This window comes from Oncorhynchus mykiss, chromosome 24 (genome assembly GCF_013265735.2).
Source record: "Oncorhynchus mykiss isolate Arlee chromosome 24, USDA_OmykA_1.1, whole genome shotgun sequence".
In the NCBI taxonomy this organism is placed as follows: domain Eukaryota; kingdom Metazoa; phylum Chordata; class Actinopteri; order Salmoniformes; family Salmonidae; genus Oncorhynchus; species Oncorhynchus mykiss.
Genome location: NC_048588.1, coordinates 22,748,346 through 22,760,723, shown reverse-complemented (window position 1 = coordinate 22,760,723; position 12,378 = coordinate 22,748,346).

Sequence of the window (12,378 nt, the reverse complement as noted above, 5' to 3'; positions counted from 1 at the left end):
GTATGGCGAGGACCCAACCTGCCCCCTCTGCCCAGCTCCAGCGACTCTCAGGCATATAATGACAGGTTGCAAGAGCAGCCTCTCACAAGGCCTCTACACCTGGAGGCACAATCAGGTCCTCAAGAACCTGGCTGCAGCACTTAAGAACAAGATGAGTGCAACCAATTCATTACCTCCAAAAACAAGCAATCCCGTCAAAACAACAACATTCATCCGGGAGGGACAGAAAAGGCCCAAGCATCCTCCGACGAAGCCAGAAACTGGACACCTAGCCATGGTCCTAGACTGGAAGATGCTTGTCGATATTGGCCAGCAACTCATTTTTCCACCTGAGATTGCTTCTACCAACCTTAGGCCTGACATGATACTCTGGTCCCCTTCACAAAAGGCTGTGTACATCATAGAGCTCACAGTCCTGTGGGAAAACTCTGTTGAAGAGGCCTACGAGCGTACGAAACTGTGTTACACAGCAGACGCAACTCAGCGTGGCTGGAATGCAAAAGTCTGGCCAGTTGAAGTGGGATGCAGAGGATTCGTGGCTTCTTCCACCATCAGGTTGTCAGAGCAGTTTCTCAAGCAGCTGAAAGAGGCAGCCAGTGGATCTGGATCAAACGGAAGGACCCTTGCTGGGCTATAACTTTATGACCCCCCACCCACACCTGAGAACCCAATTAAGATCCCTCCATCTTGAGGAGGGCATATGAGGTATGCGGTCAGCTGTAGGTGCTGGCTCTAGGAAGAGTACGCCCCTGCCTTGCATAGTCCCGTGGGAAATCTTAATTGGGCATGGGACACAAGCTAAGGCTTGATCACCGTTTAGCTGGCCACCTTTGATGAGGGTGTTTAGTGATTAAAGGCCGAAACACCCACTGATTTGAAGGCACACTACTGAGGATGTGTCCCAAAATTGACATCTTAACCCAGTCTAAGAAATAAACCTCCCATGCCACTCTGTCAACATCACGGCAAATCTCATGTGAGTGCATACCATCTATTGGTACAATGGACAGTTTTTAACATCTCGTCCCGTGTTTTATGATTCTGATTCTGATTTAGGATGCCTCATCTTGGGAATGTAGTGTGCTCTAACCTCTTATGTACTGTACTATAGCAGCCCCTTTGGCCTGCACCAGGGCATATTTGACAAAGTGCACCAGCATTAATTATTAACTGTGCTTACATTCCCTCTAAACTTGCCATCACATCAATCTTTAACCCATTATTGGCTCAGGGGGACTTGATGAGTTTGACCTAAACGGAATGGATTTTGCATCAGACACTGGTACAGTAACCAGAGACATATCATCAACCAAGGAAGATCTTGCTGTTACGAAAACATCTGACTCAATAAAAATGGAATCTTATTTTCTACCTGTACAATCAACACATAAACAGTTAAGTGCCAGTTGAGACAGATTGTAACAGTGAGTTGTGATGCTCCCCCTAAGTCCTTTACGTTGACACTGTTGGGACACCTTGAGCCAAACACTTAAAGTACCAAGGGATTTATAACATAATCTTCAACCGGAAGGAATCCAAGATCTGAAATCAATGGCCAAAAGAGTGCATCTATATGCCATAAAAACCTGAAAGACCTTGCAAACTGCTATCATTGCTAGACTCTAAGGCATTTAAATAGTGCAGCGTCGACACAGAATGCTGAGAGGGTAATAGCTTCCTAGAATCTTATGGGAGCCATTGCTCCCCCCCCCCCCCCAGAAGGTTTCAGAGTGAATCTGAGTCTTTCCTAGGGTTCATATTTTTGCTGATTCCCTAACATGTAGGCAGTAGGTTTGACCCAAGCAGCCACCAGCCCATCTGTTACAGGCAAATGAGTCAGAAAGCCTTTAAGCGATTTCATCTATGCAGGCCTATACACATCAGTAATGAATTAAGGCCCCTCCAGAGCAGCCATAGATAACACACACCATTCAGATGATGGGTTGTTGACTGAATATAGGAGAATGACGATTCCACACTGGAATTGTAGCTTCCAGATGTCTGTGCCTGATATGGAATTTAATGAAACAACATAAAAGGGGAGGGGGGAGTGGGGAAATAGGCTTGTTAAAAGGGAGGGGGGAAAGAGTAGTGAAATAGTCTTGTTGAAAGGGAGGGGGGAAAGAGTGGTGAAATAGGCTTGTTAAAAGGGAGGGGAGAGTGGTGAAATAGGCTTGTTTCATGCTGAGAAGCAAAGAAAAAGCATAACAAACAAAAACAGTGAGGCATGAAATCCAATCCGATGCCTGTGATTGTACATGAAAACCAATCACGATTGTGATTGTATATGAAAATCAACTCCAACATAGACAACAGAAGGTGATAAAGTATGTTAAACAATATCGTTGTTTAATATCAGATCGGATATGAATAATGTCTTAGGAGTTTGATTTATATTATTATTAACACATGAAATGCACACCATTCTCCTTTCTCTCTCTCTCTCTCTCTCTCTCTCTCTCTCTCTCTCTCTCTCTCTCTCTCATCTTCTCTACCTGCTTCTTTCCCTGACTGACTCAATCTCCTCATCTCCCTGGGCTCTCTGACAGTGTCACATAGGTCCTCCGCCATCTCATCCTTCCCTCTCTGACTATATCAAGCAGTTGGTTCCGCTCTCATATACTGTATCTCTCACATCATGAGATTGACCGCCTGAACGGTGTATCCACACTACTCATCTCCTCCAGAGCCACCCCCCTCTTCATAATCCTCATCAGCTCTAATGCCCCTGAATCAGAGGCACACAGGTAATTACCAACCCATCGTCTCCTGGCACTCCTCCACCCATCTATCAATAAGCCTTCTGTGGTGCTCCCCATCCCATCTACCTCCCCCCACACTCCTGTGGGCCCTATCTCATAGTCAGCAGCACTAGCCCTGCAATGGCAGCAGACAGCATTCCACATTACCTTCCATATCCAATAGCATTCCACAGAGTAGAAGAGTAGAACTCTTTCCAGAGATCAGCACTGATTAACTAGTTTGCAGTTTGAAATGGAGCTGTACGACTTGCAAAGTATGTGTTGTATGATGCGGGGTTGGATGGTTAGGGATAGATGGTTGTGATAGGGTTGATTACTGTCTGTTTAACAGACAAGACAGTGGAGGACATGGCTGTCCCACCTAGGCTATGAAGAGACTCTGGACATATGGCACTCACAGCTTAATTACACTCATATTGCATAAATGTCCTTTTACTCCGCGCTACTACATTCTTCATGGGCTTCAATTTCATTACACACAGTTAAGGCTGCCACACATTCGTGTACAGTGTATTGCAGTTCTTTGACATTTGAATAACTGGACAAAGTGGAACGGTAGTGATCCGTGGTAAAGCAATGAACTGACTTTTTAAAATAAAAAGCAGTATTGAAAAGGCACAAAATGAAGTGTGTCTCTAAATAACAAAACGTGTTGTGATTACCATTTAACTTTCAGTGTATGCACGCATCTGTTCCATTGAAATTGTTCATCCGTATTCCTTCTCTTCATATGTGAGCACTGTGTAAGAATCTTATTTTCGCAAAGATTGAGATTTTGCCCCAAACTATTCTTGACTCGTATTATCCCAATTTCTGTTCTGATGCTAATTTCTCCATAATTGTTAAAGCTTTAGACTACCATAGTAATTCAACTGTCCATATTAATGTGCACTTAACTATTTATATTTTGAGTATGTCAGCACCTATCAGCAAAGACGGTATCTTCAAAAAGACACTTGAACAATCGTTACAGCTCAGAGCGCAATGGAAATAGAACAATTTCTTTTTTAGTCCACTTTGTCCTTTCCACACTGTGGAATGCCCACACAGTGACTTGGTTTCATGTCACTTCCTTTTGGTTGAGGGTCAATTAATAATGGGTACTATTTAATGAAGGCCAAATATAAATTGTAGTAAAAATGTATCGAAACATGCTGGCTTGTTAAATAATTATGGAACGCAAATCGATAGTTTGAAGTTAGACTCGACACTTGTCATCGCACAGTTCCATGATCAGCGCAGGCAATAAGAGTATATTTATTATATCATAGTATTGTATACTATTCTCCATATTAAAATGTATAGTATACACTACTTCCAACATTACCATTAATGAACAGAATTAATCAAACCACCTTTTCTTGTTTGTTTGTAAACACTCTCCAACCCTATTTTTCCATGTATTAGGATTTATGATTATTCCATGAAAAATAAAGTGTAAAATGCGAGTGTTTTTAAATCCTTCCATGGGTTCTGCAACGTAGACAAATGCAAATACAGTTGAAGTCGGAAGTTTAGCCAAATAAATTTAAACTCAGTTTTTCACAAATCCTGACATTTTATCCTTGTAACAATTCCCTATCTTAGGTCAGCTAGGATCAGCACTTTCTTTTAAGAATGTGAAATGTCTGAATAATAGTAGAGAGAATGATTTTAGCTTTTATTTCTTTCATCACATTCCCAGTGAGTCAGAAGTTGACATACACTCAATTGATATTTGGTAGCATTGCCTTTAAATTGTTTAACTTGGGTCAAACGTTTTGGGTAGCCTTCCACAAGCTTCCTCCTGACAGAGCTGGTGTAACTGAGTCAGGTTTGTAGGCCTCCTTGCTCGCACACGCTTTGTCAGTTCCACCGACATATTTTCTATAGGATTGAGGTCAGGGATTTGTGATGGCCACTCCAATACCTTGACTTTGTTATCCTTAAGCCATTTTGCCACAACTTTGGAAGTATGCTTGGGGTCATTGTCCATTTGGAAGACCCATTTGCAACCAAGCTTTAACTTCCTGACTGATGTCTTGAGATGTTGCATCAGTAAATACACATAATTTTCCCTCTCATGGTGCCATCTATTTTGTGAAGTGCACCAGTCCCTCCTGAAGCAAAGCACCCCCACAACCTGATGTTGCCACCCCCGTGCTTCAAGGTTGGGATGGTGTTCTTTGGCTTGCAAGCCTCCCCCTTTTTCCTCCAAACATAACGATGGTCATTATGGCCAAGCAGTTCTATTTTTGATTCATCAGACCAGAGGACATTTCTCCACAAAGTACAATCTTTGTCCCCATGTGCAGTTGCAAACCGTAGTCTGGCTTTTTTATGGCTGTTTTGGAGCAGTGGCTTCTCCTTGCTGAGCGGCCTTTCAGGTTATGTCGATATAGGACTCGTTTTACTGTGGATATAGATACTTTTGTACATATTTCCTCCAGCATCTTCACAGGGTCCTTTGCTGTTGTTCTGGGATTGATTTGCACTTTTACCAAAGTACATTCATCTCTAGGCTCTTTCCTGAGCGGTTTTACGGCTGTGTGGTCCAACATTCATTAGACCCTTCCCTATGGATTTCACATGACTGTGCAAGGGCGCAGCCATTGGCCCACCCACTTGGGAGCCAGGCCCATTCACCGGGTAGACAGGCCGAGACAATAAGAATATTCAACCAATCCCTATCCCAATCTGTGCCCCCACATGCTTCAAGATGGCCACCATTGTTCCTGTTCCCAAGAAAGGTAACTTAAATAAATGACTTTCGCCCCATTGCACTCACTTCTGTCATCATGAATTGCTTTGAGAGACTAGGACCATATCACCTCCACCCTACCTAATATCCTAGACCCACTCCAATTTGCTTACCGTCTCAATAGGTCCACTGACGATGAAATCGCTATCACACTGCACACTGCCCTATCCCATCTTGACAAGAGACATACCTATGTAAGATTGCTGTTCATTGACTACAGCTCAGCATTTAACACCATAGTACCCTCCAAACTCATCATTGGGGTGGCAGGTAGCCTAGTGCTTAGAGCGTTGGACTAATAACCGAAAGGTTGCAATGTCGAGTCCCTGAGCTGACAAGGTAAAAATCTGTCATTCTGCCCCTGAACAAGGCAGTTAACCCACTGTTCCTAGGCCGTCATTGAAAATAAGAATTTGTTTGCCTAATTGACTTGCCTAGTTAAATTAAGGTCAAATAAAATTAAGTTCGAGACCCTGGGTCTCGACCCCGCCCTGTGCAACTGGGTAGTGGAAGTTCTGATGGGCCACCCCCATGTGGTGAAGGTAGGAAACAATATCTCCACCCCGCTGATCCTCAACACATGAGCCCCACAAGGGTGTGTTCTCAGTCCTCTTCTGTACTTCCTGTTCACCAATGACCGTCCACGTCGACGGGACAGTAGAGGAACATTTTAAGTTTCTCAGTGTACACATCACGGACAAACTGAAATGGTCCACCCACACAGACAGCGCAACAGCGCCTCTTCAACCTCAGGAGGGCTTTTCATCTAAAACACTAACAAACCTTTACAGATGCACAATTGAGAGCATCCTGTCGGGCTGTATCACCGCCTGGTACGGCAATTTCACCACCCTCAACCTCAAGGCTCTCCAGAGGGCAGTGCGGTCTGCACAACACATCACCCGACGCAAACTACCTGCCCTCCAGGACACCTACGGCACCCAATGTCACAGGAAGGCCAAAATGATCATCAAGGACAACAACCACCCGAGCCACTGCCTGTTCACCCCGCTATCATCCAGAAGGCGAGGTCAGTACAGGTGCATCAAAGCTGGGACCGAGAAACTGAAAAACAGCTTCTATCTCAAGACCATCAGACTGTTAAACAGCCACCACTTACATAGAGAGTCTGCTGCCACCATACAGACTCAAATCTCTGGCCACTTAAATAAAGTAAAGTTATCACTAGTCACTTTAAATAACGTCACTTTAATAATGTTTACATATCCTACATTACTCATCTCATATCTTGCCTATGCTGCACGCATTCGCACATCCATATATTTATATGTACATATTCTTATTCTTCCCTTTACGTTTGTGGGTATTTGTGTGTATAATGAAGTTCTTTTGAATTTGTTAGATTACTTGTTAGATATTACTGCATAGTTGGAACTAGAAGCATAAGCATTCGCTACACTCGCATTAACGTCTGCTAACCATGTGTATGTGACCAATAAAATTGGATTTGATTTCTGACCTTGAATGAAACAATGAATAAAGTTGTGCAAGCTGTCGTTTCCAAGTGGAATAACATGTAATTTATTTTTCCCGAAAGAAATAACACCAGTCTCCATGCACTGTAATTTATAAACTGATTAGAGCTATTGATAAGAGCTGGGCAAATGAGTAAGCCATTTGGATAAGGTGATTGTAAATATAAATTACAATTGTGTTTGATCTATTTTACCTTATGATCGCTGGAGACAAATGTGAAACCAGTCATATAGCAGCAAACTGAAGCATGTAAACACATCCCCTTTTCCACAGTGACGTTTATGAAATGCTGGCCTTACAACCTTGCAGGGATGACATTTGGAGACCCAAGCTATATGCTTTAGCCATGACAGTATAATGCCAAACCTACCGAGTTGATTTATGAATTGTTGAATGTTTTAATTTTACTGTATGCCCAGACTTTTCATTGTATTTAAAAAAAATGTGTATTGTGTAAAATATTAGCCATTACTGGTAGCAACTGTCAGTTATACCCACATACATTTATAATTGTCACTTTAGTGTTAGTTCCGTTACATTTTGCACGTTCCATTACATCGTTAGCTGACCTTTCTTTCCTCTGTTTTTGACCCTGAGGATTGCTAGCAATGGTGGATCATATTAGGCTAATGTATTGCAAGTTGTGCAATAATTTGGGACATGTAGCCTATTTTAATCATTATGGAGCGTAGGCCATACATAGCAGTTTTAACCTGGAGCCTGGCACACGGTTCACGACGACTGCACCGTTGTCATCACAGTTCCAAGATTAGTGAGGCTTATTAGGGTAGATTTATAAAACTACTGTTCAACCCCTATTGTACTTTTCTCACCTTCCAATATTTCATGGATTGAACAATTGAATATGGCTTCTTTATACACCTGTATTTTTTATTCACCAATATATTTAGTGTGCAAAGGCTTTGCAAACTGTTTTTATATTGTTAATAAATACGTTCCTAACCCTAAATAATGTTCAAGGTCTGAGTATTTTTAAATCTACCAATTGGTTCTGAAAAGTAGACGAATATGCATGCATTTACGTGGCTTTCTTTAATTGATCGCTAATATTCTGAACTGTTCTCATCATATATTGTAGTGAGTCTGTCGAGAAATGTCTAATTAAAGGTACACCAAATTTAAATTTAAAGGGTTGGCGTTAGATGTACTGAAAACTCCATGAGAAGATCTGTTGGCCAGCAAGTGGGAGGGTTTTCAGTGGCTTAAATGTATTCAGTACGAACAAAGGGGACCACACCTGCCAAGCCCATTACATACCTGCATATTGTAAGTCTAAATGCCAACAACTGAGAAGTGTGTTGGAAAGGCATGTGTAGGAGAGACATACAAGTCTGAATCGGCCCATTGTTACCCATGACATTGGCATTGTATGTTTTAATGTAAGGTGTGTTTGAAAATCAATAGCACAAAAAAACATCATAGCGTAATTGGAAAAAGTGCCATAGTTGACATATTCAAGGACCTGAGAAAGCTAAGGAATTTAATAGATAATTTTATTTTTGATTACACTTTTTGAATCTGTTGTGGAATGAATTTCTTTCCAAAGGAATGAATCTCCTCATACAGATGTGGGGTCTTAATTTGATCACCCTGTTGCAGGAGAACTTTCCTGCAATGTAATTGAGGTTTAAATAGGCTTCTGAATTTGTCATTTCCACTTTGACATTTCAGACTGGTTTTTCCATTGCAAACATTTATCAATCCCTATAAAAATGTCCATTAGTTTAAATAAATATAATAATTCACATTTCGTGTTGATGCAGGACTATTTTCCTGCTGTAGCAAAACTGGCTCAAATTAAGATTTTACAACTGTACAAAAGTACAGGAATTTACAAATTATCTGGTGTCTGTGCCGACATACCAAAGACTTCATCATTAAACATGAAAGAAACACAGGCTATAGAGAAAGTAAATAGATCATTAGCTGAAAATAATGTTTTTGAAAACCATCATCCAAAAAGTGTTATATTTATGCAGCAGCTCTCGGTGACTATCCATTTCAGACAGACACATCAGACTGCAAGGTCACTTCTGACATCATAGGCCTTGCGCATTGGACAGTTGTTCATGTCACATGGCTATTGTTAAGCTGTTGACAGTGTCCAGAGATCGATTCACTTTTAGAATCAAATAATATTTGGTATTGGAATATCTACACTGAACAAAAAATATAAGCGCAATGGCTAAGGGCAACTGTACCAGGCAGATCGCGTCATGTGGACGAGTGGTTTGCTGACGTCAACAATGTGAACAGAGTGCCCCATGGCATGTTTCAGCGTGATAATGTACGGCCCCATGTTGCAAGGATCTGTACACAATTCCTGGAAGCTGAAAATGTGCCAGTTCTTCCATGGCTTGCCGAAACACCAGACATGTCAGACATTGAGCATGTTTGGGAGGCTCTGGATCGATGTGTACGACAGCGTGTTTCAGTTCCTGCCCGTTCCTATCCTATCCAGCTATTGAGGAGGAGTGGGAGAGCATTCCACAGGCCACAACCACCACAATCAATTATTTATGATAATGTGTAATCTGCTTGAGGCAAATGGTGTTCACAAAAGATAAGGACTGATTTTCTGATCCACATCTGTCACGTTCTGACCTTAGTTTTTTTGTTATGTCTTTGTTTTAGTATGGAGCTGCCAGAGCCGCCCGCCAATCAGGAGCTGCCAGAGCCGTCCTTCACGCCGGCGCTGCTGGAGTCTCCCGCCCGTCCGGTGCTGCCGGAATCTCCCGTCCATTCGGGAACCGCTGCTAGGGTCCTCAGTCCGAGGTCGGCAGGGAGGGTCGCCGCTCTAAAGGCGCCACTGAGGCGGGGAAAGAAGGGGGCAAAGACTATGGTGGAGTGGGGTCCACGTCCTGCGCCAGAGCCGCCAATGCGGACAGACGCCCACCCAGACCCTCCCCTATAGGTTCAGGTTTTGGGGCCGGAGTCCGCACCTTTGTGGTGGGGGTGCTGTCACGTTCTGACCTTAGTGTTTTTGTCATGTCTTTGTTTTAGTATGGTCAGGGCGTGAGTTGGGTGGGTAGTCTATGTTCGTTTTTCTATGTTGTGGTTTCGTGTTTGGCCTGGTATGGTTCTCAATCAGAGGCAGGTGTCGTTCGTTGTATCTGATTGAGAATCATACTTAGGTAGCTTTTCCCACCGGTGTGGTGTGGGTGATTGTTTTCTGTTTTGTGTCTTCACCAGGCAGGACTGTTTCGTTTTCTGTCATTCTCTTAGTTTTTTTTAGTTTTAGTGTTCTGAGTTTATTAAATATCAACACGAAGACGTACCACGCGGCGCATTGGTCCTCCGATCCTTCATACTCCTCAGACGAGGACGACAAACGTTACAACATCTCAATGTTTTTTTTAAGGTATCTATGACCAACAGATGCAAATCTGTATGCCCAATCATGTGAAGTCCATAGATTAGGACCTAATGAATTGAATTCAATTGGCTAATTTATTTATATAAACTGGAACTCAGTAAAATATATTTTTGATCAGTCTAGGTTTTATTTCGTATGATGAAGTACATGTACTACTACTGCAACAGCAGTAGTCAAACAGTAGGTACATTTCACTACACTCATACTAATTCACTGCCCTCTTTCTAAAACTCTCTTTTTACCTAAATGTCCGCATATCCAATCATGTCAACAAGGGCGGATTTGGAGGTACAGTAATTTATTTGCATGAATAATATTATGATTTCAATGAAGCACCTCACCTTAATTTCCCTGCTCTGACTTTGTCTCTGGGTGAGTGTTTGCCCACGGCATTACTTTTGAAAAAAGCTCTCACTTCTATTATGCTAACTTGAATATAAGGGTGAGAAAAATAATACTTCATAATCAGATTCTTGGAATGCTCGATATGACCTTGAAAAGCCCAAGAGTTGGTCCATGTGTCAATGGATAACTTCCACAAAAAAAACATATATCCATAAAGTTTCAATTTCAGCAAGTAAACTATAAATCTATGACAGTGTTTGGAAAATAGACCAACATATTGTGTTAAACCATCAAAGTTATACATACACTTATTTATTTAGCCTCTCTCTGATATACTGAGGACTCTATAACAAATACAACATAATAACAAAATTCTACCTAATCTGTAAACTCTGGGGACCATCCTGAAATTGTTCTTCTTTGAGGTTTCTGATGGTTCAGCCGTTTGAATAAACTGCTTGTGTTCCAAGAGCTGCAGTAATTGAGGGAAGTGTGTGAGCAGGCTGCTTGTTTGTGGTTTTATGCAGATCACAGCATTTTCTCCCTCTCTTTCCCCCAACTGATGTTTCTAAGCTAATGCAGTAGCCTGGATCAGAGGAGGAATGCTGATGATGCCGGCCCCATCCTCTGGTCCTGAGAAGTTAATATGGACAAACAGAGCACTCCCTCCTCACTGCAGCCATGGCCAGCATATCTGGGATAGATCCCACTGGACCAGGAGGCGTGCATATCATTACGGATGCCTGTCATCTCCAATGGATGACCTAACTTCAGAATGTTTGTGGAAATATGTTACGTGGGGAAGCAAGAAAAGGGAGAAAAAAGTGTGTGAAAAATAAATGTTGGTTTGTCTGAACTGAACTGCTTACAATTTGTGTCACCATCCGGTGAAATATGAAACTTTCTTTAATGTTTGTTTGTTTCTAATCCCATGGACATTTTGTGCTTAATCTAGACCATTTATGTGTGTGTTGAAAAAAGATAATTAGTTGTGTTCCCTGTACATAGTCTGTCTGTGTCCTGTGCTACCACAGTGGTGCCAGGGGAAGAAGTCTTGTGGTGTTACTTTTACATAATGTGTTGGAAAATTAACACAAATCATCTGTTAAATGAGCCAACAGGGTGATTGTGTTAAAAGTAACACAACATGTGTCTTCCCTAACTAGACACCTGAATGTGCAACACAACGTGTTGTTTTTAACACATCTGTTCTAAGAGTGCAGGTTTGTATGTTGACGTGTGTTGCTATTTCCAAAATGATGGTGCATAGCATGGAAATAAAAAGAGGCAACTGAATCGAGACAATATCCTCCACATCGAACAAAAGTATGAAGTCATCATTTGTGTAATGCTTCCGGAGACAGCACAAGAACCTTCCAAATAGAATGAGAAATAGGGCAACCTATGCCTTTCGAGGTGCACCTCTACAGAGATAGAGCTGAACTGGCCTAAGACTGGGCTATAACCCGGTTGTTAAAATCACACAAAGAAAACTTTTCCACCCAGTGAGTGCCTGGTCTACCCTGCCTGGTCTACCCTGCCTGGTCTACCCTGCCTGGTCCACCCTGCCTGGTCTACCCTGCCTGGTCCACCCTGCCTGGTCCACCCTGCCTGGTCTACCCTGCCTGGTCCACCCG